This window comes from Neoarius graeffei, chromosome 4, assembly GCF_027579695.1.
Source record: "Neoarius graeffei isolate fNeoGra1 chromosome 4, fNeoGra1.pri, whole genome shotgun sequence".
Lineage (NCBI taxonomy): Eukaryota > Metazoa > Chordata > Actinopteri > Siluriformes > Ariidae > Neoarius > Neoarius graeffei.
The window spans coordinates 36,537,734-36,555,489 of record NC_083572.1 but is presented as its reverse complement, the minus strand read 5'-3'; the positions used below and the strand labels follow the sequence as shown (position 1 = coordinate 36,555,489).

At 49.3% G+C, this 17,756-nt stretch overlaps 2 non-coding genes across 2 annotated transcripts; both read left to right on the top strand.

Annotated features, from left to right (window-relative positions):
• Nucleotides 1-977: 977 nt before the first annotated feature.
• Nucleotides 978-1,092, top strand: LOC132885575 (U5 spliceosomal RNA). The gene has a single exon (XR_009654616.1). It is a non-coding gene; the product is annotated as a U5 spliceosomal RNA (small nuclear RNA).
• A 187-nt stretch (nt 1,093-1,279) lies between these two features.
• LOC132885563 (U2 spliceosomal RNA) lies at nt 1,280-1,472 on the top strand. The gene has a single exon (XR_009654612.1). It is a non-coding gene; the product is annotated as a U2 spliceosomal RNA (small nuclear RNA).
• Nucleotides 1,473-17,756: the final 16,284 nt, after the last annotated feature.

The window sequence follows — 17,756 nt, the reverse complement described above, 5'->3', positions numbered from 1 at the left end:
ATATGACAGGGTTCATGTGTGATTCATGAAATGTTTGTATCTTGCCAATCACGGCGTAATAAAGATTGGGCATTGATAAATGTGGTGGGTGAAAACCATTGTCATTTAAATACCACAATCCTAAATATTATCGGTTTAGAGGCCTTGCTCCTTGACTTTACGACATGGAGAGGCGTAATATGGTCAAGAAGAGAAACTTATCTGCCCTCAGAATAGAAGCTTTAACATCACAAATCCAATGGAATAAATTATTTCTATTTGGCAGCCTGAACAGTAGCATCAGAGGAAGGCAGAATGTGGTATGGAAAGCACTTACTGCTGTGGTCAACAGTGTTCCTGTCAATAAACAAACTCCAGCTGATGTTTTCATATTTAATTTATAGGCCTACATCCGGGCGGCACGGTGGTGTAGTGGTTAGCGCTGTCGCCTCACAGCAAGAAGGTCCTGGGTTCGAGCCCTGGGGCTGGCGAGGGCCTTTCTGTGCGGAGTTTGCATGTTCTCCCTGTGTCCGCGTGGGTTTCCTCTGGGTGCTCTGGTTTCCCCCAAAGACATGCAGGTTAGGTTAACTGGTGACTCTAAATTGACCGTAGGTGTGAATGGTTGTCTGTGTCTATGTGTCAGCCCTGTGATGACCTGGCGACTTGTCCAGGGTGTACCCCGCCTTTTGCCCGTAGTCAGCTGGGATGGGCTCCAGCTTGCCTGCGACCCTGTAGAAGGATAAAGCGGCTAGAGATAATGTGATGTGTGATGTGTGAGGCCTACATCCGTGACATTGGAGAGATCACACAACACTCAACTGTTCCTTTTCAAAATTCAACACCCCCCACCCTGCTTGCTTATCTATCTATCTTTCTTTCAAAAAGGCTCGTTGGTCAGACATTTCTCTGCCTGTGTGCAATGGCTAACAAAGCTGTAAAGGTGTACCAGCTTTCTGCACCTCCAATACAGTGTCACTAACCTGATCTAGTGTTAAGTGTAGCTCAGGTTTCTCTTCATTAATACATAAATCTTTCGCCTTTTACTAAAGATTTATGTGGAGAGAAATGTGAATGAGTTCAATATATTTTTGCAGGCTTTGCTCTGGCGGAGCTGTATATTTTTGGTCAGCAAATGTTAGAACTATTGATCTTTTTACATCGTAATACTTCCACTTATTCCACAAGCCGATGTCTCTCTTCAAAAGGATCCAGCTGTTGGGGGTGGAGTCTAGCTGTAGTTACCTTTCTGGATTTTAATATGTGGAAGTGGTATATTTAAAGCCATTGACTACAATAAGTTATTGTTTCTGAGCTTTTTGGTTAAGATCAAGTGTGGTATCTATTCTTATCAATTTAATCTCTGATGTATTTGGGAAGCGAGGTTATTATATTAAGCACTTTTTTTAAGAATGGGAAGCAAGAATAGGGGTTTGTTTTTTTGGTTCCACACATCAACCTGATATTGTAGCATCTTTAGGAATAGTGCTTTTGTTCACAAAAAAAAGATTTTTTTTTTGTTTGGCACTTTCTTTAAATGAAGTTGATAATTTTTTTAAGAGTAAAGAATAAAAATAGGATTTTTTTAAAGTTCTCTAAGCTCATATAGTATTATAGTAGATTTAGGAATGGTTACTACCTTATTTAAAAAAAAAAATCTTTATTTTGCCTGCCCTAACTTTTTCCCTGTTTTCTGGTTTTCTCCATGCTCAACAACACAGGTGTAGAATTAGGTGTGGGCGGTATGGGCGTGTCCCTACCAATATTTCTGATTGAAGAAAAAAAATCCCGCCCTGTGCGCGGTACACAAAGGGTTACTGTAGGTTTCCACTGGGCGAAACACCACGCCCAATTGACTCATGAATATTCACTTTGGGGGCATGGTTATGATAGCACCACGCACTTTTCACTACCATGTCAATTAGCAAGTGCGGTTGCAGTGCAGTGAGCGGCTGGTCGCTAGCAAACTGTCCTTGAGGAATGTAGGTTAGATTAGCTTGTAAAATGAATCACTTAACAACGGTTTGGATTCAGTGTGTAAAAACGATAACATACAAATATGACTGTTTTCTAAATTTGTGTGGCATGTACATAACAATTTGACTTGATACCGACAACAACTGGAATTGATTAAGGTCATAAAGACATTATTAAATCATGTCAGATTGTGCTAATGTTGGCGAATATTGCACCAAGTCTTGCTTGTAAAGTACCTGCAGACTTTAGCAGCCCGCTAACCTTGAATTTGAAGCGCATCAGTTAAGACCTGCAGAGCCCTGACCAAGTTCCTGTAACATGACACATGTAAACAACAAAAACAACAACCCGATGGTGATGTGGACATTGTTCGTGGCCCAGACACCTTTTAATCAAATCAAACATTTTCACGAAATCAGCAAAACAGCCTCCGCCTTCTTGATCAGAAATGTTTGGTTCCTCTGCCTCTCTTTTGAAAACTTTTTTTAAGCGTGTTCTGAATTGAAGAAACACATTTTACACAATTTCCCTCGAGCAGAAAACTATTACCCTGTAGACTTCCCTAGGTGTGGGTGGAGCACAGAGGACGGCAGGACAGAGATCAGGTTCAACAAACAGTTTAATTGTTTCCACTTTTCAGAGGACACAAGAGGTTTTAACCAGACACACACACACAGGTGTCTGGTTCGGGAGAGATCCCCTCTGCTCTCGCTCTCCCTCCCTAAATAGGGCGCGGTCCCTGGGAAGACACACAAACACAGGTTAATTGCTCTCAGGTGAAGTGAATCTGCCACTTACCTTCCCCGACCCCGCCCTCCTGTCACAGACCGGTGCTTGACCACGCCCCCGCTGCCACATACCCCCACCGCCCGACTCAGGCCGGGCAGCCGTCCGGCCCGCAGCCGACTCCCCCCCCCCTTGACGGGAGAGGAAGTCCGCCACGACCATCTGCGCCCCCGGCCTGTGGACCACCTTGAAATTAAAGGGTTGGAGCGCCAGATACCAACGGGTGATCCGCGCGTTGGCATCTTTCATGCGGTGGAGCCACTGGAGGGGCGCGTGGTCCGAACAGAGGGTGAAAGAGCGCCCCAGCAGGTAGTACCGGAGGGCGAGGACCGCCCATTTGATCGCCAGGCACTCCTTCTCAATCGTGCTGTAGCGCCCCTCACGCACTGACAGCTTCCGGCTGATGTATAGGACCGGGCGATCCTCCCCCTCCACCTGCTGGGACAAAACGGCCCCCAGCCCTCTGTCCGACGCATCCGTCTGTAACATAAAAGGGAGAGAGAAGTCAGGGGAGTGTAAAAGTGGCCCCCCACACAGTGCAGCCTTTACCTCAGAGAAAGCCCGCTGGCACTGCTCCGTCCACTGGACCGGATCTGGCGCCCCCTTTTTAGTGAGGTCAGTCAGCGGGCTGGTGACGTCCGAATAATTAGGTATAAACCTACGATAGTAGCCAGCCAGCCCCAGGAACTGTCTCACCCCCTTTTTGGTCTTGGGCCTCGGGCAGGCCGCAATCGCTGCTGTCTTATTAATCTGGGGACGCACCTGCCCGTTGCCCAAGTGGAAGCCCAGATACCGTACTTCCACCCGCCCAATCGCACACTTCTTTGGGTTGGCCGTGAGTCCCGCCCGTCTCAGCGACCTAAGGACGGCCCTCAGGTGTTGCAGGTGCCGCTGCCAGTCGTTACTATAAACGATAATGTCGTCCAGGTAGGCGGCCGCATAGGTGGCGTGGGGCCGGAGGACCCGGTCCATCAGCCGCTGAAACGTAGCGGGCGCCCCAAACAGCCCAAACGGAAGTGTGACGAACTGGTGTAAGCCGAACGGTGTGGAAAAGGCCGTTTTCTCCCGGGATAATGGAGTCAAGGGGATCTGCCAATATCCCTTCGTTAAATCCAGTGTCGAGTAAAAGCGAGCCGTGCCTAGTCGATCGAGCAGCTCATCAATGCGAGGCATTGGGTACGCGTCGAATTTAGACACCGCGTTGACTTTTCTATAGTCCACACAGAACCGGACCGAGCCGTCGGCCTTGGGAACCAAGACCACCGGGCTGCTCCAGTCGCTGTGGGACTCCTCGACGATGCCCATTTCGAGCATGGCCTGAAGTTCTTCCCGAACCACCTTTTTTTTGTGTTCGGGTAGTCTATAAGGGCGGCTACGCACTACCACCCCCGGGGGTGTCTCTATGTGGTGTTCTATGAGGTTAGTGCGACCGGGCAGGGGCGAGAACACATCCGAAAACTCGGCTTGCAACTGGGCGACCTCCGTGAGTTGGGTCGGGGAGAGGTGGTCTCCACAGGGGACCGGAGAGGTACATGATGCCAAATTCCCTTTTTGAACCTCCGGCCCCAGCTCCGCCTTCTCCGGAACTACCGACACCAACGCCACGGGGACCTCCTCGTTCCAGAGTTTGAGCAGATTGAGGTGGTAAATCTGTAGCGCCCCCCCCCTGTCTGTTCGCCTCACCTCATAGTCGACATCCCCGACTCGCCGTGTGACCTCAAAGGGTCCTTGCCACTTGGCGATTAATTTGGAGCTCGACGTGGGCAAGAGTACGAGTACTTTATCTCCCGGTGTGAACTCTCTAAGGCGCGTACCCTTGTTGTACAGGCGGGCTTGCCGTTCCTGGGCCTGCCGCAAATTCTCCTGAGTTAGGTGGGTGAGCGTGTGGAGTTTTGCGCGCAGGTCCATAACGTACTGAATTTCATTCTTACTCTGTGAAGGTCCCTCCTCCCAATTTTCCCGCAGCACGTCTAGGATGCCGCGCGGCTTACGCCCATATAATAATTCGAACGGGGAGAACCCCGTGGAGGCTTGAGGGACCTCTCGCACTGAGAACAGCAAGGGTTCGAGCCACTTATCCCAATTACGTGCGTCCTCACTTACGAATTTTTTAATGATATTTTTGAGGGTGCGGTTGAACCGTTCTACTAAACCGTCCGTTTGTGGGTGATATACACTGGTGCGGATCGGCTTAATCCCCAATAACCCATACAGTTCGCGTAGTGTTCGTGACATAAACGTAGTGCCTTGATCAGTCAGAATCTCTTTCGGGATTCCAACTCGGGAGATGACGCGGAAGAGTGCCTCTGCAATACTGCGTGCTGAGATATTGCGCAGAGGCACTGCTTCCGGGTATCGCGTTGCATAGTCCACCAGAACTAATATAAAGCGGTACCCTCGTGCTGACCGATCTAATGGCCCGACGAGATCCATCCCAATTCTTTCAAACGGGGTCTCGATTAACGGTAGAGGGCGCAACGGCGCTTTTGGAATGGCCGCTGGATTTACTAACTGGCATTCGCGGCATGCCGTACACCACCTACGGACATCGCCGCGAATCCCCGGCCAATAGAATCGGGCCATTATTCGGGCTAGTGTTTTATCCTGCCCTAAGTGTCCAGCCATGGGATTAAAGTGAGCCGCCTGGAATACTAATTCCCGGCGGCTCTTTGGAATCAAAAGCTGCGTGACTCGCTCTTTAGTTTGAGTGTCCTGCGTCACTCGGTATAATCTATCCTTCATAATCGCGAAGTAGGGGAAGGACGGGGTGGCGTTCGGCTGGAGCGTTTGACCATCGATTACTCTCACTTGGTCAAACGCATGCCGCAGAGTCTCGTCTCGCGACTGCTCCAATGGGAAATCCGCGAGGGATTCCCCAATAGAGAGAGGAGGAGCCGGTGGCTCCTCACCCTGACGCGGAGATGACGTAGACGGCTCCGCGACAGCTGCTCCCGCCAAAACGACACCGGGACCTCCCCCTGTCAACTGGCAGGACCCACTCTCTACTAGGCGCGTCATTAAACCCCGAAATCCCGGCCAATCAGTCCCCAAAATTAACGAGTGGGTGAGGCGAGGATTAACCGCCGCCTTCACTATAAATTTTTCCCCTCTGAAAATAATGTGGACCGACACCAAAGGGTAGCTGTGAACATCCCCGTGCACACACAAAACCTTCACCCCTTGTGCTCCCCCCAATGCCTCGTTTTGAACCAGGCTTTGGCGAATTGAGGTCTGATTACAACCAGAATCCACCAATGCCTGATATGTAGCCCCTTGGATACTCACCGGTATGCGATACGCTCCGGCCCGATCGAGGGCGGCCTCTGGCGCGTCGGGGATCCGAACCACCGCGCCCACTTCCATTGCTGTGCACTGCTGTTGAAGGTGGTCCGGTTCCCCGCAGCGCCAGCAAACCGGCCCGGGCTTCCCCTCTGCACCGGTGCTCTGGGGCTCACTCACCTGAGGTGGGGGAGAGACAGACACAGAAGGGAGACACGGGAGGGCACCGCGGGTGCGGCGGGCCGGCAGGGGTGGTGCCGGCCCCCGCCTCCGCGGAGGGGGAATGGGGCGAGGACGGGACACAGAAGGAGGGGAGAGAGAGAGAGAAAGAGAAGAGGAGAGAAGAGATGTCGACATCCGCTGTCCTGCCGCCGAGACAGCCGCCAGATGATCCTCCGCCAGCTCGACTGCCTGATCCAGCGACGCCGGGCGGTGGCACTGGACCCACTCCGCGGCTCCTGCTGGTAAGCGGGCGATGAACTGTTCCAGTACCACCTGATCGACGATTCCCTCGGCGTCGCGATCTTCGGCCCTCAGCCACCGCCAGCAGGCGTCCCGGAGCTGCTGGCCGAACGCGAACGGGCTGCCGACTTCCTCCATCCGCAGCGCGCGGAAGCGCTGGCGCTGCTGCTCCGGCGTGCGCCCCACGCGCTGAAGGACAGCCCGGCGAAGGTCGGCGTAGGCCAGCCGGCGATCGGCGGGGAGCTGTAGTGCAGCCAGCTGCGCCTCTCCCGTCAGGAGGGGGAGGAGGCGCGCCGCGCGCTGCTCCATCGGCCACCCCGAGGCTTCAGCGACCTGTTCGAATAACGTGAAGAAAGCCTCGGGGTCATCCTGCGGGCCCATCTTAGTTAAGGTGAGGGGAGACGGGCCCGCGGCCGGAGCGCTGGTGGGCCCCGCCGACGCGAGGAGACGCCGGAACGCCTTGCGATCTTCTTGCTGGGCCAGCACCAGGGCATCGAAGCGCCGCTCTTGTTCCTTTCGGAGTGTGATGAGCGCCTGGTGCTGGCTTTGCTGAGCCGTGGCGAGGGCGTGGACCAGGTCGGTGAACGGGGAGGATTCCATGGGGCTGCTGGGTTGGTGCTCCATTTCCTGGGTTTCGGCACCACTGTAGACTTCCCTAGGTGTGGGTGGAGCACAGAGGACGGCAGGACAGAGATCAGGTTCAACAAACAGTTTAATTGTTTCCACTTTTCAGAGGACACAAGAGGTTTTAACCAGACACACACACACAGGTGTCTGGTTCGGGAGAGATCCCCTCTGCTCTCGCTCTCCCTCCCTAAATAGGGCGCGGTCCCTGGGAAGACACACAAACACAGGTTAATTGCTCTCAGGTGAAGTGAATCTGCCACTTACCTTCCCCGACCCCGCCCTCCTGTCACAGACCGGTGCTTGACCACGCCCCCGCTGCCACATACCCCTTTTCCACCAAATCAGTTCCAGGGCTGGTTGGGGACCAGTGATGGTTCACAACTCGTTCAACTGGCAAGCCAGCTGAGAACGAGTTTGCTTGTCCATAGCTTGCAGTGCTAAGGGAAGCCGCATCATTACGTCACTACGTTTGCATAAACCTTTTTTTTTTAGATTTTTTTTGGGCTTTTTTCACCTTTTATTATTGACTAGGACAGTGTAGAGACAGGAAATGAGCAGGAGAGAGACGGGAAAATGACCTTGGTCGGAATTGAACCCGGGTCCCCGGACTTATGGTATGGTGCCTTATCCACCACGTCATGTAAAATGCAAGCAAGGTGGTAGTTTTGGACATGGACATTGATCCAACTGCCTCTTACATGCTAAGCAAGCACTCTACCACTTGAACTAATTCCCCTGCTGTGTTTGAGGGTTTGTCCAGCTAACTACCGCAAGCCCCCCAAACTGCACTTCCTGGCCTGCTCGTTGCTCTCTGGAACCATGCCTGAGTTTCCGTTGGTTGGTTGTTTATTTTAAAGTGAGCGACTGCCCAGAAGCAGACTTTTGTTCTGGTACTCTGACTCCCATTTGCATGAATGCCATTTGCAGGTGGTAAGCTTCAAGGGTTTTGCCCCTAAAACAACCCAATCTCCTCACATGGAGTCCCTGGCATGCTTCTCACACTTTTGGGGCATGCCTCAGGAAGCATTTGTTGCTTCATTGTTCAATGAGAGCAGTCGGCTGGAAGGTGGCGAAAAGTGCCTTTTCAGGACAGCAGCTTGCTTTTCCCCAGCAGGTTTAAGAATAGCAGCAGGTAAGCATCATATTTTCAGTTTGTAAAAGCTGTCTCAGCTGACTTTGCACTCGAGCGAGAGTTAGAATTTCATAGTGGATGGTGGGAATATGACAAGCCTGTTGAAAAATGTGACTTGGAGATACTGAGGTCAGTCGGCAATTCAAGGAATAAAGCCAAGCAAACTGAAAGGGATCTGTGATAGCTCACCTTCGGAGCTCATCAGAGGAGCATATCAGCAGAAAAGTAGTGTGCAGTTAGTTGAGTTGGTCATTGCCAAGGTTGTGGGTTTAATCCAAATAGTGGCTGTTTTCACACATGTGCTGCTTTGAATGTGGCGAAAGAAATTTGATCTTGACTTGGCTGAAAGTGCAGATGATTCGGCTGGTTTGCAAGATGACAAGAAAGTTTTTCTCTGTAAAATGCAAGTAAGGTGGCAGGTTTGGAAAATGTGGGTATCGATCCCACTACCTCTTACATGTGCCTACTGTGTCTCACTGTTACCGCTAAAGTAAGCCCACTGTGGCCAATCAGGTCCGACATGGGCTTACTTTTGACCAATGAGGTTGCCTCCCATGGGCTTACTTTGGGCCAGTGGGCTTACTTTTGACCAATGAGGTTGCCTCCCATGGGCTTACTTTAGGCCCTGCCCGCTCTTTCTCTTGTCATTCGTGATCGGAACATCACAGCGATTCAACGAGGTAAGTGGACTTGCATTTCTCCTAGGTAAATGTATATGTAACTTTGAGATTTTTGGTGGATGATACGGAGAAATGTAGTCGCTACTGATTCTTGATTTTACATAAAATGCTGAGCATAAAATTCGTAAAGTTTCGTGATACACGGTGTTGTTCTTCTGCCTGTGGTAATTGACTACCATTAACGTAGGTGGCTGTAAAGGAAATCTCTTACTTATACGAAAAGATATTAAACCCCAACGGTTTAAAATTTGTTGTTGTGCTTCATTTCTGGTGAAAACGGGTTAAATGGTCAAACAAACAGCCTTCCCACCTGAAATCTGGCTTACTTGTATGAGGAAGGGGGAAATTGTCACATTTGTTTAATCAGACTAAACCGATTAAATGTAAAAGGCAAACTGAGTACTGAAATGTATTTGTATGTACTCAAAGCGGTTTATTTGTTTTAAAACCGACCATGGTTTAGCCGATTCAATGAGGAATGTGCAGATGTAAAGACTGTAAACAGTGCTACCGAATGTCGAGTAAACAGAAGAATATGTGACGTTGATGTATGCTCTAGTATATTCCGTCATATTAATGTCTCAAGCGGTTTGAATATCGAAAATAGCAGATTTTATTTTATTCGTGTTAAAAAAGAAACAGTCTTTACAGTCGCCTAATTACGAGATCTTGCGGTCATGAGGAGAAACTCATTAACGACAATGAGAAAATAAGGCTATTGTGAGAAGTTTCGGTGGTCATTATTTTCTATCACCTGTGATGGGCAATTATGTAGATGGGTCGTGTTTTTCCAACATTGGAATGCCGTCTTTTGTCCACTGCCATTAAGCATGGGGGAAGGCAATCAATGTTGTAATCCCACACTTAAATAGAATGCATGCCAGCTGGTTAAATCATTACATGATTTACTACTACCCCATACAGGTCCAGCTATTTTAAGAGTAAGGGTAGACAAGTAATCAGTAGAAATTACATTAAATTAAATTACATGGTGTAATACATTTATTGTAGTATAGTATAGTTGTTTTGAAGATGACTACAGCTAACAGCCTATGTTCACTTTCTTTCAGAAAATGCATGCGTATCCAGTTTTCCGTCGGCAGTCAGCCACATCAGCCCGGCTCCTCATGGCACCCACAAGCAAGGCCAACCGCGTGGAAAACAAAGTGTCTGCAAGGGCCCAACCCAAAGAGGAGGTACTGAAGGAGGCATCCAACTTTGTCAGGAGCAATGGGGGAGATCCATCTGACCAGTTTTTGGTGTTGGCTCACTGTCTGCTACAGTTTGGTAAATACCAGGGTCAGAGATTCATTTGGCTTCTGGAGAACTCGCTTGGCTACGCATTAGCCTTGCTGCATAGCATTTCCAATGAAACAGCACTCCCAAACCCTCTGTCAGAAAATAAGCAACTGTTTCTTCAGTACACATCGCACATTAAAGAGTTGCCTGGAGAAGTGGAGAAATACGCCAAGAAGAAAGAGCTTCAGGCTCAAGCGCAGGCAACAGGAGACACGGGCTGTTTGTTGTTGGAGTTTGGAGACTTTGAGGGCCGCTCTCTGAAAGAGGTGTACGAGGACCAGAGCCACGGGGCCCAGAAACTCGTCAGGTACGTGCTACAGTCAAATGCACGGCCCAACACCAACATGGCCCTTTTCAAGGCATATATTTTGAAAAGACGGTCAGCTGAGGGTACCAGTACCAGGGAGCATCAGCCATCTCCAGCCTCCAGTGCCAGCGCCTCTTCTCCTGCCCCGTCACCTACCACCATCCAAACGGGTCCATGGACGCCTGCCTCTGTAAAAGCTCTGCTGGCATGTGGCAAACACTTGCCTCCCTCACAACTGGCCAAAAAACTTGTGTCACCTGTGAGTGGTTTTCAGTATTCACCAACTGTTAATATGCATGCATGCAGTATGTTGCGTTAATCATTTTGCCTTACCTTTCCGGTCTTTTTTTTTCAGCTCCAGCACCGCAATTGTCTGGCTCCAGCACTGCACATCGGCGCCCAGAACCCATTCCCCAACAGTTGCGCTTCCTCTGTGGTAAGCAAGCACCATCTTCCATACATTCATGTCTGTGTGTTGTCTCTGTGTACATTTGTCTGTGTGTAACTGTAGGCCTACCTAACAATTTTACTATTTGTGCTCCAGGCCCTTCTGAGGCCAACGATGAGGAACTTGTGCGTGCCACACAAGAGTGTGAGACACAGCTGCAAACAGCAGGCAGAGGACATCACAGTTCCTGTGCTGACTGACGATGACCATGACATTGAAAGGAGGCCCTCAACCACAAGGCGTCGGGCACCTTCACCACCACCTCTACCAGAACTGCCGTCCACGTCCACGGGTGGAGGTCAGCGTCCAGTTGCTGCTGCCGCCGTTCCGTCCACGTCGGGTCAAGGACTGCACCCTGCTGCTACTGCTGCTGCCACCACTTCAGGGGCTCAGGTCAGACACTAACAGATATTTCAATTCCAAGTTAATGTTACTACATTTTACATTTACCACTACTAATGAATACTTTTTAATTTTTTTTTATTTAGGGCGTCGTCGTTGGACCGGATGGCATTCCTGGGTGGGACAAAGTGCAAGAGCTGGCTGCTTACCTGGTGGACCTGCGAGATGCCGCCTACCTCACTGAGCCACAGGTGACCGAGGTCATCCAGCTGTGGGTGGCACTCCCAGACAGCGACAAGGAGAGGATCGACTACCAGCCACGTCACCAGGAGCGGCTGTCGTCTGGTCGATTCAAGGCACCGACGCGGTCTGGAGTCACACCGGGTGTGGAGAGCGTCAAGCGCAGCTTGATAGGTCACCCTGGGGGGCCGGCTCAGTGGCCTGGTACCAGCCGCTTGGTAGACGCCATGTGCACACGCTTGTGCACTTTGCACAAGTGCACTACCAGGAAGGCCGGTGTTTCCACTCCCAGGTGGACCAGAATTCTGGATGATTACCACCACATCCGTGACTTGATCATCGCCAGCCCACGGTTGATGGCAGATACAACAATTCAGTTGTTTCAAATCAACCAGCGGACACTTATTCATTGGTAGGTCTCCCCCTTTTTTATTGATTTCCCTCAAATTTACACAATAATGGTCTCATAATTGTCCCATGAACACACAAATGACCCTCCCACAAACTCTCTCATTTCAGGTTTCAACAGCGGCTGAAAGGTCAGGAGATGAGTACACTCACTCAGGGACTGACTCCAGCACCCCAAATTCCCGTCGCCCCTGCCCAGCTTCCGCAGCCGCAGGAAAAACTGATCGTCCCTCCTGCATCATCTGGGCAACGACATGAATTTGTGTTCCCCCCGAATCTGGAGGGCCGGGCTCCTCTGCTACGCCCAGGCCGTCGCCCCAAAGACCGCCAAGACCGTCCAATTGCCCCCATCCCACCACCCGTTTTTCCTCTCCCTGCAACATTAGGCACCAGTGCACTGCCAGTGCCAACTCCCTTCACATTGGTACAGCTCCCAGCAATGACTGTTCCTGCACCACCTGTTCCCTTTCTCCAGCTCCCAGCCACGACTTTGGCTGCCTCAACACCTGGTGCAGCCCCATCTGTACCTGCGCCACCTCCGCCCGCTGGCCCGCCGCCTCCTCCCGCTGGCCCACCACCTCCTGTTTCACGGTACACAGAGAGGAACAGGCGTCGGCGAGCCGCTGAAGAGGCCAGTGGTAGTGCGGAGAAAAGAAAATATGTAAGGGGTGCGACATATAACATGTGTAGCCAATGTGGCAAACCCAAGACTAAAGAGTATGGGCAAAGTCGCTTTGGGAGCGCGACTTTCTGTTCCCAGGCCTCAGGTGGCAAGTCTGTTGAAGAGTGGTTGGAAGAACAGAGAGCTCAAAAGTAGTTCTTCTATTGTACAATATGTATATAGTGTGTATAAGTTCTGCTGCTATTGCTTGTATATAGTGTGTTTGTGTGTGTGTATATACCACATATGTAGTTTTTACATGTACATAGTTTTCCTGACAACCTTCCCCCTTTACTCATGCACATTTCTCCCTGTAAATTGTACATTGGTTTGTGTGAGTGATTAAATACATGCTTGGTTTTTAAACTTGATGTTTCATCTCTTGTTTTTTACTGTCCAATTTCAGATACATTAAAAGTGATTGATTGCACTCAGATGTATTTGTCTCGGCCTGTGTATCATCATAAAAAAAACCTTTATCATACAAAATACACCACATATTGTGTTACTGTCTTTGTGCACTTAACTTCACCATCAAACAACCTGAACATTAAATGGACTGACTATATGAAGATAATAATTATTGGCAAACTTTTAGTAGTAATTCTACTAATATAAGGAGAAACACCTCTCCCTATTAGGTCTACTATAAAGTTACTGTATCCTGTGTATCATCCTAAGTCAACAGTTGTAGCAGCCAAAAAAAAAAACAGCATATTGTGTCTGTGCCACTTTATTATTACCATCAAACAATTAACATGAACATGGGAAAGCATTACTATTAATATACACAGTTCTTGTCACTGCTAATATAAGGTAAAGACATTTTCTTTTATTACCACCATTTGTCATAGCATTGCATTGCCATAAGTTAGAGTACAGTTAGCCATAGACAAACATTTCAAATAAACGAATGATGCGCTGCGCTGTTTTGTTTTTTTTTTTCAGAACGACAGAGAAGATCACCAGGCCCCCATGTAGAAGTGTCGCGGTATCGAATCCCGTCCGGCGCGACAACCTGCAAACTTTCAACTCAAACACAACATTAATACACTTCCACACAAAAAGCCCACGGTAGAATTTCACCAAATCCCCTTCACTCCGTTGGAGTTTATTTTCGCGATGTTTCCTGCATGCGCCGAGAGCTCAAAGATTGGGCCCCTGCCTATGCTAAGCAAGCGCTCTACCACTTGAGCTAATTCCCCTGCTGTGGTTGAGGTTTTGTCCAACTAAATACCGCACGCCTCCCCAAACTGCAGTTCCTGACCTGCTCATTGCTCTCTGGAACCATGCCTGAGTTTTCATTGGTTGTTTGTTTATTTTCAAGTGAGCGACTGCCCAGAAGCGGACTTTTGTTCTGGGGGAGTGCGTTCTGACTCCCATTTGCATGAATCCCAGGTGGTAAGCTTCAAGGGTTTTGCCCCTAAAACCACCCAATCTCCTCACATGGAGTCCCTGGCATGCTTCTCACACTTTGGGGGCAGGCCTCAGGAAGCAGTTCTTGCTTCATTGTTCAATGAGAGCATCTGGCCGGAAGGTGGTGAAAAGTGCCTTTCCAGGACAGCAGCTTGCTTTTCACCAGCAGCTTGAAGAATACAAGCAGGTAAGCATCATATTTTCAGTTTGTAAAAGCTGTCTCAGCTGACTTTGCACTCGAGCGAGAGTTAGAATTTCATAGTGGATGGTGGGAATATGACAAGCCTGTTGAAAAATGTGACTTGGAGATACTGAGGTCATTCGGCAATTCAAGGAATAAAGCCAAGCAAACTGAAAGGGATCTGTGATAGCTCACCTTCGGAGATCATCAGAGGAGCATATCAGGAGAAAAGTAGTGTGCAGTTAGTTGATTTGGTCATTGCCAAGGTTGTGGGTTTAATCCAAATAGTGGCTGTTTTCACACATGTGCTGCTTTGAATGTGGCGAAAGAAATTTGATCTTGACTTGGCTGAAAGTGCAGATGATTCGGCTGGTTTGCAAGATGACAAGAAAGTTTTTCTCTGTAAAATGCAAGCCCAGGGTCAGTGGGTGCTTTGGAGAATGTGGGCATCAATCCCACTTCCTCTTACTTGCGCCTACTGTGTCTCACTGTTACCGCTAAAGTAAGCCCAAAGTAAGCCCACAGTGGCCAATCAGGTCTGACATGGGCTTACTTTTGACCAATGAGGTTGCCTCCCATGGCCTTACTTTGGGTCAGTGGGCTTACTTTTGACCAATGAGGTTGCCTCCCATGGGCTTACTTTAGGCCCTGCCCGCTCTTTCTCTTGTCATTCGTGATCGGAACATCACAGCGATTCAACGAGGTAAGTGGACTTGCATTTCTCCTAGGTAAATGTATATGTAACTTTGAGATTTTTGGTGGATGATACGGAGAAATGTAGTCGCTACTGATTCTTGATTTTACATAAAATGCTGAGCGTAAAATTCGTAAAGTTTCGTGATACACGGTGTTGTTCTTCTGCCTGTGGTAATTGACTACCATTAACGTAGGTGGCTGTAAAGGAAATCTCTTACTTATACGAAAAGATATTAAACCCAAACGGTTTAAAATTTGTTGTTGTGCTTCATTTCTGGTGAAAACGGGTTAAATGGTCAAACAAACAGCCTGCCCGCCTGAAATCTGGCTTACTTGTATGAGGAAGGGGGAAATTGTCGCATTTGTTTAATCAGACTAAACCGATTAAATGTAAAAGGCAAACTACGTACTGAAATGTATTTGTATGTACTCAAAACGGTTTATTTGTTTTAAAACCGACCATGGTTTAGCCGATTCAATGAGGAATGTGCAGATGTAAAGACTGTAAACAGTGCTACCGAATGTCGAGTAAACAGAAGAATATGTGACGTTGATGTATGCTCTAGTATATTCCGTCATATTAATGTCTCAAGCAGTTTGAATATCGAAAATAGCAGATTTTATTTTATTCGTGTTTAACCATTATGTACGTGGACAGAGACTGCTGCAGTGGGGCAGTGAACAGGATGTTTGCCGACTGGGATGAGCTCCAAGTGCGCCTTGACGTGTGGCATTTCAGGCGCCGCTTTGCCGCAGGTGTCAACACAGAGGCTCATCCCCTGTATGGCATTTTTATGATGCGCCTGTCCAAGTGCATCTTTGAGTGGGATCCCGAGGATGTGTCTGCTCTTCGTGAAGCTAAGAAGAGCGAGCTGGCGGCGAAGGGCATCCTGGACATCACAGAGGAGGCTCTCAATGCCCGGATATCTCGGAGGGAGTTGGCACTTCACTGTCGGAGGAGGACCAGGGGCGTGGAGGAGACCTCCAGACTGCTTGAAGCATTGATCAGTCTGTTTGACAGCCCAGCTGGGAAGGACACTCTGGGTGTTCCTCTGCTCGACCACGAACGGATCCAGGGAATATGGAAGGATCAGAAGAAGCACGTGGCCTGCATCCAGGACCCAGACTTCCCCCTCTACATTAAAACGGGCACCCTGAAGAAAGGCGACGTGGTGCTCAACTGCTACAGGTGTGCCCGTGGCTCCACCTCCCTGGAGTCTTTCCATCTTCACCTGACTAGGTTTATCCCAGGTATTTACTTTCTCTTTTTTTTTGGGGGGGGGTACTTTATTAATAGTTTGATATGACTTCTTGTGGCGGCCCAAAGGGCGTGTCTTGGTTTTTCCGCCCTCCTGCTTTTTTTTGTGTCTTCTCAGGTGTGCAAGATGTAGCCAATTAGGCTGACGAGGGACACGTGGGTCCACCTGATGCTCCTTCAAAATGACCTGGCTCTTTTTTCTACGTAGGAGAGAGCAGCGAGGGCAAGACGACGTCCTTCTCAGTGCCTCCCGTTCAATCTTGAGCGGCGTGCCTCTTTGAAGGACTTTAAAGTTCATATTCTGGCTTTTGTTTTGTTTCACTCTTTGGTTGAATTTGTAGCGCTGGCTTTGAAAAGTAAAATAAGTGAACTGGCTCCATGCCTCCTCTACATTATTTCTCACTTGTGATGTGAGCGTAACACTCCTTTTGTAATGTATGTCTGGTTGTAATGGAAATTGTTTTATAACAGGAGGAGCATGGCATATAATTCTGTGACCTGGGGTCCTGACTTTTTTGTGTTCATGTATTTATCCATCAGGAACCAGTGCCAGCGCCTCGCATTTCCAGGCGTATCTTCTGGAAGGACTGATGCGCTGGAACGAGGACAGAATGAAGGACTCTGTTCAAGCACCCACTTCCATGCGCACCTACGGCAGTGTTCTGCAGGAGGCCGTGGATCGGCTCAGCCAAGCCGTTCTGGGAAAACGTTGGGATGAGCAGTACCGCAGTCCTGGAGTCTACACAGGTTAGCACTGATCACTTATTCAAAAAGGACAAAATTACCTCAGGCAGTGTATCATATAGTTACATTTTAATGTAATACTTGAATATGAACAATTTTCTGTTTTTCTGTTTTACTTTTCATAGGTGAATTGTTGGCCATGGAGTACCTGTACAGCCAGACTGGCATATCACTTACTCCAACGCTCCACAACCAAGAGGAGGAGGACCAGCTGGTGGAGGACATTGATGACGAGGACATTGAGGACGAAGGCTTTGAGGAGGAGACAGAGGACATCACAGTTCCTGTGCTGACTGACGATGACCATGACATTGAAAGGAGGCCCTCAACCACAAGGCGTCGGGCACCTTCACCACCACCTCTACCAGAACTGCTGTCCACGTCCACGGGTGGAGGTCAGCGTCCAGTTGCTGCTGCCGCCGTTCCGTCCACGTCGGGTCAAGGACTGCACCCTGCTGCTACTGCTGCTGCCACCACTTCAGGGGCTCAGGTAAGACACTAACAGATATTTCAATTCCAAGTTAATGTTACTACATTTTACATTTACCACTACTAATGAATACTTTTTAATTTTTTTTTATTTAGGGCGTCGTCGTTGGACCGGATGGCATTCCTGGGTGGGACAAAGTGCAAGAGCTGGCTGCTTACCTGGTAGACCTGCGAGATGCTGCCTACCTCACTGAGCCACAGGTGACCGAGGTCATCCAGCTGTGGGCGGCACTCCCAGACAGCGACAAGGAGAGGATCGACTACCAGCCACGTCACCAGGAGCGGCTGTCGTCTGGTCGATTCAAGGCACCGAAGCGGTCTGGAGTCACACCGGGTGTGGAGAGCGTC